The following is an 11678-nucleotide window of genomic DNA, read 5'->3' as shown; positions in this document are numbered from 1 at the left end:
ATTCTTAATTATAAGTCAAAGCATACATTGATCAGTGCAATTACACCTAGTAATCATGGCTAAGATCATCTTTATATCTACACATAAGGGATATTACTAAGGAAGATTAAGAATAGAGCTTGTCCTTCCTTTATAGCCACATCCTACGTGCTACCTATATCGGGGAGTGGACTATAAAGGACTCAACAGGAGTGTCACATCCGCGATCTACCACATGGCCTGGAATATAGGGTGTATCCGCAGGTTAACAACATATAAGCACCATGCTTACACAATGTCGACCACTCACCCCATGTACTTTGGAGCGAGCGCTTTGCGAACTTATGCATAAACATAATAATAAACTAGCTATACTAAGTATATAATCAAAGTAGACGATGAACATTATAACAAAGAACATGAATAAGATAAATACTAATATTGTCATAAAAATTATAGCAAGCATATATAAATAATGGAGATACAAAAGAGGGGGTACAAGGATTATACCAAACCATGCTCTTGACACGATCCGAAATCCAAGCGAAGCCTGCTTGCCTCCCTCTAGACCTAACCTAACTAGCTATGCCCTAGAATTGATGGAGCTCTAAGGATGATTAGAGTTTCTGTCTTCTCAAATGACTTGATGCCTCAAGGGGGCGGCAGGGGCAGGTATATATAGCCTAGAGCATCAAACGTAAGCCCTTGGATCAAACCGACTTAAGGAACGGCGTAGATGCAACCTAGGAGGCGGTGGAGAACCGACATTGCAATGCAAGACTGATAGGTGGGCCTAGGGGCTGGGCGGCCTACAGGTGGGGCTGGCAGGCCCCACCTAGCAGCCTTTGCCTCTATGCCTCGGTGTAGTGTTTTCTGGTGTCCTCTAGAACCTTCTAGTGTCCATTTCATGGCAGATAAGCATAATTAAATCTGACACGTAGGTCCACCTTGACTGTTTTCTAGTTAAACCCTGTAGAAAATACAGATTCACCAAAACTCATGGAATTTATTAGTTTAAACCTCTAGACCTTTGTTGGTGATCATATTGATGCCCTTATTCATGTTTCTTTGACGATTTATAATGGTTATTAACTACCATCAGTAAACTCCCCCAAGCTTAACCTTTGCTAGTCCCTTAGTAAAATTAAACTTAGCAAAAATTGAATCAGGAGTTGCTTCAATGCTTTCACTACTCAAAAGTACACATGCGTTCAAACAAGAATTCTTCTCTGGATTAGAATAAACTGATCTGACTTTCAAACTCACACATATTACCTTCAACCATGGGGCTTCTTAGCCTTCACTTAGGTCTTGGGCAATCAAAAGATAGAACGATCAAGTCAAGCACTATATCTCAAGTTCTTTGTTCAACTAGTATTCTGGAGTTTTTATAAGTTTTCAAAATAAAACTCAGAGCTTCTATTGTATGACACTCTCAAGTCTCTCAATATATGTGGTATTTGTGGATCCACATGAAAGGCAATTGTGATGTTATGCCTTTCTCTTCCTACAACTAAAGCTTATATGGAGCTCATAGGAGTGGAAAAGGCTTCAAAGTGCATACTTGCAATACATATATTGTAAAGCCAAACCTCGGATCCAAAGAGAGTTGAGTCATATAATCAAATCAAGATGTGCATGTGTGTGAATGTATGGTATATATATGGTGGCTAACCTAATTCTACTTTGCTCCTTGAAAACTTATCTCTTTTTCTGGAATTTGGAAACATAACCTTGCATGAAAACATGGGCTATCTTATTCATCTCTTTCTTTCTTTTATTTTTCGGAAAGGCATCTGAGCACCCATTGTTTTAGATATCTCAAATACTTGTCCATTTTTTCAATACTTTCTTTTTTTATGAAAAACTTTTTGTCAGGGACCACTGCAAGGGTATCCTAAGAGGAGGAGCTAATGGTTATGAACATTGATTTAACCGAGCAGTCAGGAGCACACCTACAGCTCCAACTGACCAACAGGTGCGCGGGCTCTGCCTCACCTGACCTTCGGGGGCTAGCTCTATCTCATCTGGCCCAACCCAGAGGCCACGATCTCTGCCTCGCCCGACCTCTAGGGGCGATCTCTGCCTTGCCCAACCCCGAGGCCGCGATCTTCGCCTTGCTCGACCTCTAGGAGCGGGCTCTGCCTCACCCGACCCTAAGGTTGCAGGCTTCGCCTCGCCCAACCCCAAGGTTGGGATCTCCACCTAGCCTGATGCTTGGGTTTGTGCTCCACCTCGCCCGACCCCAAGACCGTAGGCTTCGCCTCGCCAAACCCCTTGGGTGTGGGCTCCGTCTCGCTCGATGGGGACCCATACCGCTACCAACCACTCCAGGTCCAAGCGTATGGGCCTGGGTCAAAACTCTAACACCAAGGAAGAGACTGGCATGCCCTGATGTAAGCCACAACCATGATGGGCCATACATGAGGATTCACATCAAGAACAACATTGGGCATACCGGTGCTGTTCTGCCCAACCCTCCTATGAACACTAACAGGCGCGTCAATTCACCAAGACGTCCGCTATGACAGAATGGAGCGCCATGACCGGTGGATGATGCCTGCACATGGTGCTTGTGACAGATAGGACCATGACATGGAGCATCCATATTGACATCTATAGGGTCAGTGGGATCCTAGAGGCCTTCCTCTCTCTCGTTCTTCTCCTTTTCCTCTGCTATAACCCACGCTTTTCCTTGGCCTATAAAAGGGAAAGTAGGGCACCCCATGAAGGGGATCCAGAATCGATTGACCCATCAAGATTCGATATAGATCCACACAAGAGCACGACACAAATGCACAGCTGAGCAGCGATCAAGCTCTCAGCACCCACCCACTCCTTTCAACAGAGACTTGGGATCCTTTCCCTCTCTTGCCCATTTATAACCCCTACTACAAACTTTCGGTGATAGTAACACGAGTAGCAGCGATGAACTAGACGTAGGGACTTTCTGCCTGAACCAGTATAAACCTCATGTCCTCTAAGCACACCATCTGAGCTAGATGTGTAATAATACAAATTTACTCATCGGTGGTAACTCGAAACACCGACAGTTGGCGCACTAGGTAGGGGCCTTTTGCGCATCTTGACATCCACACCAAACCTTAGATGGCTATTCACAGCGTCAGTTGGGTCCCGGATGCGCACGTACGCTTCGGGAACCTAGACTTCATCGTCACGACAAAGGGAGGGTTGGTGCAGGATCCCGCCACCATCCAAGCTCTCCACTTCACCAGCCTTGATGCGATCGTCGAGGCACTTGAGGAGCTACAACTGCACGCACCAAAGGCCCGCACCCTTGGGAGCGACTAGCTCCTCGGCTTCGATTATGGGAGGCTAGAGCGCTAGCTCGGTGCCTTCCTAGGACCCCAATTGTCCTAGGAGGACCTGTGCTAGCTCACCTTCTCGTTTGGCAACATCATGATGTACCTTGCTGGAGGAGAGCCGCTCTCCCTAGAATACCTCATCCAGAGCACCTCGATAGCGCTCCTGTCTAGTCTCCACAACACCGAAGAGACCGATGGCCACCCTGTGGTGCAACGCACGCCTCCATCCCTGTGAACAACGAGTTCATGGGGATGACCGAATATGTCGTAAAATCTTTCCACGACGTCCTCATGGGAGAATCGGGGTCACCCTCCGACTCTGACTCTAGCGGGGGGAGCCATCACCCTTCTCATGAATGTTTCATGGAAGGTACCCCCAAGGGACACGTTGAAAGCATCCACGAGAGAGAGGCTACCCCAATGAATGATCTCGACGATGAGGTCAAGAGGGATGCAGGGGCCCCACCTCACCTACGGGTGGATCAGCTCAAGGCCCAGCACCAAGAGCTCGAGGAAGCATGACTCCAGCTCGAGCAGGAATGCATGGAGCTTGAGCAAGATATCGAGTGCCATGGAGACGTCGGGCGTGCGCATGCCATGGCCCGCAACATGAACTGGAGGATCATCGAGGATGATGAGGCCCTCCCACACTTCACCCGGGCAAGCCAGAACATCGCTGCTATGGCGGCCTTGCTTTGGAGGCTTCTAGGGCCCGCGATGCTCGAGGATCGTCGAGTCCATCATGAGATTCGCCCGCTACTCGAGCACGCGACGGTGCAATAGGCTGAGAGCTCGCTGTCCTAACGACGCAAGCTCGATCCTAGCTAGCGTGCGCCCTCAGAGTGAAGCAACATGGATGTGTTAGTCCACTAGGCATAGTGAGGCGGTAGGCCGCGCACCGCAGTCTTGGTGCACGAGCTCTTGGGCACAACTATGACATGCATGACACCCTCAATGCCCGTAGGCATGCCTACGGTGATGCGAGGGAGGGGGCCAGCTGTGCCTACCACCCTTATCATGGCAGACGCTATGACAATAGCGAGGACCAAAGCCCGAGCCTCGACTTGTTGGGACCTTGGGCCTATGCCGACACATCCTCAACGCTGCCTTTCCACCGTGGTACCGACCGCCGACCAACATCCCAAAATACTCTAGGGAAACGAACCCTATATTGTGGCTCAAGTATTATCGGCTTGCTTGCCAAGCCAGTGGAGCAAATAATGATGATTTCATTATCCGCAACGTTCCATTATTCCTAGCCAATTCGGCATGAACGTGGTTGGAACACCTTTCGCCCAACAGAATCCAAAGTTGGGCGGACCTAAAAGAGATCTTCGTGGGAAACTTCCAGGGCACATACGCGCATCCTAGGAACCTATGGAATCTCAAAAACTACTGACAGAAGGCCTGGAAAACTCTTCGTGGGTATATTGGACACTTCTCCTGGTAGTGCAATGAGCTGCCTAACGTCGTCGATGATGACGTCGTAGGAGCCTTCCTATCTAGGACCACCTGCGAGTCTCTGGTTCACAAGCTAGGACGTAAAGGCTTGCAAACCACCAAGGAGCTCCTCAATATCGCCACCAGCCATGCCTCGGGCGAGGAGGTTGTCTGAGCAATCTTAGACTGCCTTAAGGGCAAGGCAAAGCGGGATGAGGACACCGGCGAAGGCGCCTCCAACCGTCCCCGCAAGAAGAAGAACAAGCAGTGACATGAGGGCTCACTCGTGGCCACCACTGACCGCAAGGGGGATTGGAAGCCCGTCGAAGTCACCCTGGACCACTTCAAGAAGCTGCTCAAAGGACCATGTCCGAACCATGCTTTTCCCATCAAGCATCTATACAAGGACTATGGTCTCATGAAGCGATTCTTGTCCAGAGGCTCCAACAAGGGTGAGCATAGGAAGGACCCCAAGCCATCCATGGACGACACCAAGGGGAAGGACGGTGGCTTTCCGATGCTGGATGGATGCCTCATAATCTTCAAAGGGTCAGTGGCCTATGACTCCAAGCACTGCCAGAAGCTCGCGTACCGTGAGGTCTATATGGCCAAGCCAGTCGCGCCTACCTTCCTCCAATGGTCAGAGTCTGCCATAACCTTTGATTGGACTAACCACCTAGAGAGTGTCCCACAACCGGGGAGATATCCGCTCGTGGTCGACATGATCATTGGCATGAAGCGGATCACCGAGGTATTGATGGATGGAGGCAGCGGCCTCAACATCATGTATGCCGAAACGCTCGACGCCATGGGCATCGACCGATCGCTCATTCGACTGACCGGAGCACCTTTCCATGGCATCTTGCCTGGAAAGCAAGCCGTGCCACTTGGGCAAATTGATCTGCCCATCACCTTTGTGGATCCAACCAATTACAGGACAGAGACCCTTACCTTTGAGGTGGTCGGGTTCCATAGAACCTACCACGCCATCCTAGGATGTCCATTCTACATGAAGTTGATGGCCATCCCCAACTACACCTATCTGAAGCTGAAGATGCAGAGACCGTGTGGGGTCATCACCATTGGTACCTCCTTCCAGTGCTCCTACGAGTGCGAGGTTGAGTGTTACGAACACGTTGCGGCAATCATCGCCTCCAAGGAGCTTGTGGCCATCAGGAATGAGGTCACCGAAGAAGCACCTAACCCCAAGCAGTTGGCTAGGTCTTTTGAGTCTGTAGAGGGTGCCAAGGAGGTCCTCATAGACCTTAGCGGCTCCAAGGGCAAAGTGGTGTGCATTGGCACCATGCTTTCCTCCAAATAGGATAGGGCACTCATTGACTTCCTCTGCACCAACAAAGACATATTTGTGTGGAAACCCTCAAACATGCTAGGCATTCTGAGAGAAGTCCCCAAGCATGGCTTGAAGATCTAGCTAGGCTCCACGCAGGTGAAGCAGTGCCTATGTTGCTTCGATGAGGAGAAGCACAGGGCAATCAGTGAAGAGATTGTGAAGCTTTTGGTGGTCGGGTTCATCAAGGAAGTATACCATCCTGAGTGGTTAGCCAATCCCGTTCTGATTTGAAAAAAGAGTGGGAAATGGAGAATGTGTATCGACTACATGGGTCTCAACAAAGCGTGTCCAAAGGATCCATTTCCTTTTGCACACATAGACCAAGTAGTTGATTCCACCTCAGGGTATGAAGCCCTTTGCTTCCTTGATGCATACTCTGGGTACCATCAAATCACGATGAAAGAGTCCGACCAGCTCGCGACATCTTTCATCACCCCATTTGGATCATTCTGCTACATCACGATGTCGTTCGGTCTAAAAAACATGGGGCTACGTACCAACATTGTATGCTCAAATATTTTGGGGACCTCATTAGGTGAATCATTGAGGCCAATGTGGATGACATCATGGTCAAGTCCAAATGGGCTGACCAGGTCATAGCTGACCTAGAGCACACCATCACGAAACTCTAAGCAAACAGCATTTAACTCAAGCCTGAGAAGTGCATTTTTGGGGTCCCAAGGGGTATGCTGCTGGGTTTTATCATCTTCGAGCGTGTCATCCAAGCCAACCTAGAGAAGATCTCGGCCATCATGAGGATGGGCCTGATTCTAAACTTAAAGGGGTTATAGCGAGTTACATGGTGCCTCGCCGTGCTCAGCCGCTTTTATCTTGCGCCTCGGCGAATGAGGTCTCCCCCTCTATCGGCTCTTGAAGAAGGCCGACTATTTTGAATGGATGCCCGAGGCCCAAGAGGCACTTGACATGGTCAAGTAGCTTCTGACGAAAGCCCAAATCTTGGTCCCTCCAACCAACGGGGAACCGCTTCTGCTCTACATTGCCACCACCACACAAGTGGCCAGCGCTACCCTGGTGGTGGAGTGAGAAGAAGAGGGACATGCCCTCAAAGTGCAGCGTCCCATGTACTTCATTAGTGAGGTCTTGTCCGATTCTAAGACTCTCTGCCCCTAAATCCAAAAACTCCTGTACGTCGACCTCATCGCCAAGAGGAAGTTATGTCACTACTTCGAGTTGTATCTAGTGATGGTCATGACATCTTGCCCTATCAGTGAGGTCATCCAAAACTAGGATGCCACATGAAGAAACGCAAAGTGGGCACTCGAGCTAATGGGTTAAGGCATTTCGTATGCCCCTTGGACGGCCATTAAGTCCCAAGTGCTGGCTGATTTTATTGCAGAGTGGACTAAGGTCCAAATGCTGCTAGTAGTCATTGACCAAGAGTACTGGATGATGTACTTTGATGGATTGCTGATGAATAAAGGCATCGATGCGGGGCTGGTCTTTGTTTCGCCCCTCAGGGTATGCATGAGTTACAAGGTTCGCATCCATTTCCCCTCCTCCAACAATGTGGCCGAATATGAGGCACTCATCAATGGCCTATGCATCACCATCGAGCTGGGTATCCGACGACTCAATGTCTAGGGTGACTCCTAGCTAGTCATCAACCAAGTCATGAAGGAATCAAGCTGCCACATCGCCAAGATGGTTGCATATTGCCAAGAGGTCCGCTAGCTAGAGGACGAGTTCGATGGTCTCGAGCTCAATCACATCCCAAGGCATCTCAATGAGGCGGCTGATGCGCTAGCAAACACGGCCTCTGTAACACTCTAGGTGTTTGGCTTCCACATTTGCACTTGCATTTCATAAACATGAGCATCATTCATCTATTCATGAGCTTAGATTATATGAAACATGCTTCTGAAACATTGCAACATATTGTTATATTCCATGTGTGTTTGTTTTAGGAAATGAATAGGGTGCAACCCTCAAGTGCAACATGTGCAACACACTTTAGTGAAACATGGTTAGCTAGTACAATGCCACAAACTCATGAAACACATGAAACATGGTTTTGAAATAGAAGTAACAAAGTCACTTGTTTTTCCTTATTTCAGTACATGTGATGCTTTATTTTGGTGTGACCAATGTGTGGTGTGGCTAATTATCCTCTCAAGCAACCTAGTTATACTTAGAATGTCATTAGGAACAATGTTTATGTTGATCATTTTGCCTAATTAAGTTTCCAAGTCATGGTTTGACTAGTGTTGACCTCTAGAGCTCCTTGGTTTGACTGTTTAAAAAGTATAGCTTAGAGTGTTTGCATGTCTGAGCAACCTAAAGCAAAGTTGTAGCAAATTTTATAAGGAACAAACTTTATTTAGGAGCCAAGTCATGAAAATATGCAACACATGCTCAAATAGGGCCCACAAGTTAGAAATCAGTGCTGTTCCAGCACTTAGAAATTTTCTAAGTGTTGGAGCTGTTTTCCAATTTCATGAAGGGGACTTTGGAGCCTTGTAGATTAAAATCAATGGTGAATTAGCTCGAGCTCATGTTGATTTAATTGGAGTACTCACCTAGTTCTATCATGTAGTCCAACTGGATTAGCATTTGGCCAAGTCGATTAGGAGATAATCACCGTTGAAGATCGCCTGTCAGTCTGCTCCATTAGGCTTGATGGTCGTTCTCATCAGGCCGGTCATGGCCAACCAAGGCCAGAGGGTGGCCGCCGTGTGGACGCCACACGCCTGGCTTGCATTGATCGCGTTGCATGCTAGCCGGCTTGATGTGGAGGATGCCCTGCTGCCTCTCCACTCACCCACACATGCCCTGCCTCCTCCGCCTCAGTGCAGCGTCCGCCGCGACAGCACCGCCTCCACCATCGACGCCGAGCACGCGCCGTCACCTATCTCACTCACCACCGCAAAATCACCGCCTCCAGCTAACCCCCAACTCTGTCGTAGCCTCCTCTAGCTCATCCACCATGCTGTTGAGCCGGTGAACCAAGGTAGTGGCCTCATTTCAATTCCCGCCACCGTCCGGACCTCGCCGGAGTTGCGCTCTCCGTGGCCAGCACTGCACCGCTCCTCTCTTCCTTCCCTAGCACCCGTCTAGCCTTCTCCGTCACGCACTGATGCTCAGGTGAAGATGTCACCATCCATGCTAGTCTAGCCAGGCCGGAACACGGCCGCACGCTGCCGTGCGCCATGGCTGAGCCGCCGAGCTCCATGGCCGGGGGTACTTAGGGGTCGGTAGAGTTTGGGGTTAGGGTGTCAATCGACGTGGGAGGTCAAGGTGGTCACGCTGGTGCCGTCATCATCATCGGAGATGCCATCGTCGGTGAGCTCCACCGGGTTCGCGTCGAGCAAGCCGTCTCCCATATATTTTGTGTCGCTGACGCGCGGGGCCAGCTGACAAGTGGACCCCGCCTGACAGTGACTGAGTATTCAAAGGATAGTTCAAATATTTGGAGGTTCCAATTTTGTATCTCCAGTTTTGTAAATCCAAATTTGGTGGTTCCAATTTTGTTAGGATCATGGTGAAGTGTAGTATTTAGGAAAAATATAACATGAACACTTGTAGTGGAATTTTTGGAAGAATTAAATTGAAACTTGAAATATGTTTTTAGATGAATGCAAACTTGTTTAAATTATATCTTGAGTTGCTGTGCTCCAAAAATTATGAAATTTTGTTGGTGAGCTCTTCTTGCTGAGTAGAAGCTCTGGTAAAAATTTGAGAGTCATTGCATGTATAGTTTTTGAGTTATAGATTTTCCTTTTATCGTTGAATGATCCTTGTGTGAATTTTAGTAATTTATCTATGAATCCAATGACAATGAAATTTATTGGAGGATGTCCTAGTACCTTAAGAATGCTAGGAAAAATATAAAATCTGTTGCTTGACACTTTTCACTAGGGTTTCCTAATTATGTCATTTTAAGCCTTTATGCCTTGTCATTTTTGTGTAGGATGTTATACTTGCTCGAATGATGTGAAATTTTTATAGTAGTCTACTTGGAGCATGTAGTACCTACTATAATTTTTGAAGATTAAATGGTGCTGTTTTCATATATGTTTATCATTCCTCTTAATTAATTAAATAAATTAAGAACGGCATTAAAAGAAGAGTCTGTGTACCCAACTACCATGTGTTTTATGCAGTTTCAACACATGAAATTTTTTGCACCATAGAATTAAGATCCAACAACCTCCATCCTCCTTCTACCTCCAGTCTTCTTCTACTTCTAGACAATCACAAATCACAAAATCACAGATCCACAGATCACAATAAACAATTTTTTTTCTATGTAAAGACAAAAAAAATCCCAGTCGATAGTTACCCCTACAGGCCTATGTAGCTTGACAAGAACTCTGCGGTCTGGCAATTGCTGTCGCAGGCTAGTAGAAGCTGTGGCGCAAGCATGGTGTAGCGTCGCGCAAGGCAACCTGCGCACCGCAGCACGCACGACGCGCTCCGTCACGTCGACTAGAGTTGAAAAGAGAGAGGGAGAGAAGGATAAAAAAAATCCATGTGTTTTTTACGCTAAAACACATGTGTGTTGTATAACATTTCTCTAAAAGAAATGAATTGGGAGTGAACACTTTATTTTCTGGTGTTCTTGTGATATGTGTGATAAGTGAGTAAAGCTGGTTTTGTCCAATTATATGTTTACAACATGAGTTAATAAATATTTCCTTGCATTATGCCTTTTTGAACAGTTCTCGGGACTTTATAAAGTTCCCCATGATATTTTGATTTGCTGGAAAAGTGGTGAATACAAAAGTTATAGATAAATTCTGTATCAATCTTGTCAAAATTTGGTGGCATTTAGCCTAGTAGCTTAGGAGCTACAGTCATTCAAAGTTGGATCATAGTTTTGCTTGCTCTGTCTTGTTTGGACTTGATTCTGTAGTTTTATAAATTTGAGCTAGTAAAGGTTGGAATCATGCCTTGAGGTTTGAAAATGAATTGTAGGAAATTTCATAAGATTTCCAAATTGTCTTGTTGCCTATCATTTCGATTTGTAGATCTCTGGTTATGATCAGTTTACTGTACTGCTATATAAGTTCCTATTTTGCTGAAATACGAATGTTTGTGTGTATGCTCAGTTCGATGTTCTTCTTGATTGTTTAGGTGCTAGCCTAGCTTGAGAACATGCTTAGGCGCAGGTGCTAGGTCATTAACTAAAGATGAGCAATTGTACATTAGGTTGTATAAACTTGGTAAGTTAATGTGATTGGAATAGAACTTAAGTCGAAAAATGCGGGCTGCAGTAAGCATGTGCATTTCCCGAGCATTTCTAACTTCGTTCATGTGCATCCATGATATTTATCTTACGCATACATGCAATAGGTGTGTCGGAGGGAGTGACGCTTCTGGAGTTCGAGGGAGTGAGCCAGGAGGAGCCCGAGGTTTAGGCAACCGACGAAGCAGCCGTCGAGGAGAAGTTGCCCGAGTGCCCTGACCACCACCTGTCCTCTTTCCTAAAAGGCAAGCCCCGGAGCATATTAAGCCTCTCATGTTTTTACAAATATCTTGAGTATCTTTTATTCGTTGATGATGCATTAAGTATAGGAATTGGTTGGAACCAATTGTTGCATTATATATCTATCCTTGTCTAG

Source organism: Miscanthus floridulus, chromosome 10 (assembly GCF_019320115.1).
Source record: "Miscanthus floridulus cultivar M001 chromosome 10, ASM1932011v1, whole genome shotgun sequence".
Lineage (NCBI taxonomy): Eukaryota > Viridiplantae > Streptophyta > Magnoliopsida > Poales > Poaceae > Miscanthus > Miscanthus floridulus.
The sequence above is the reverse complement of the archived record's forward strand: the minus strand, read 5'-3'. Positions refer to the sequence as shown.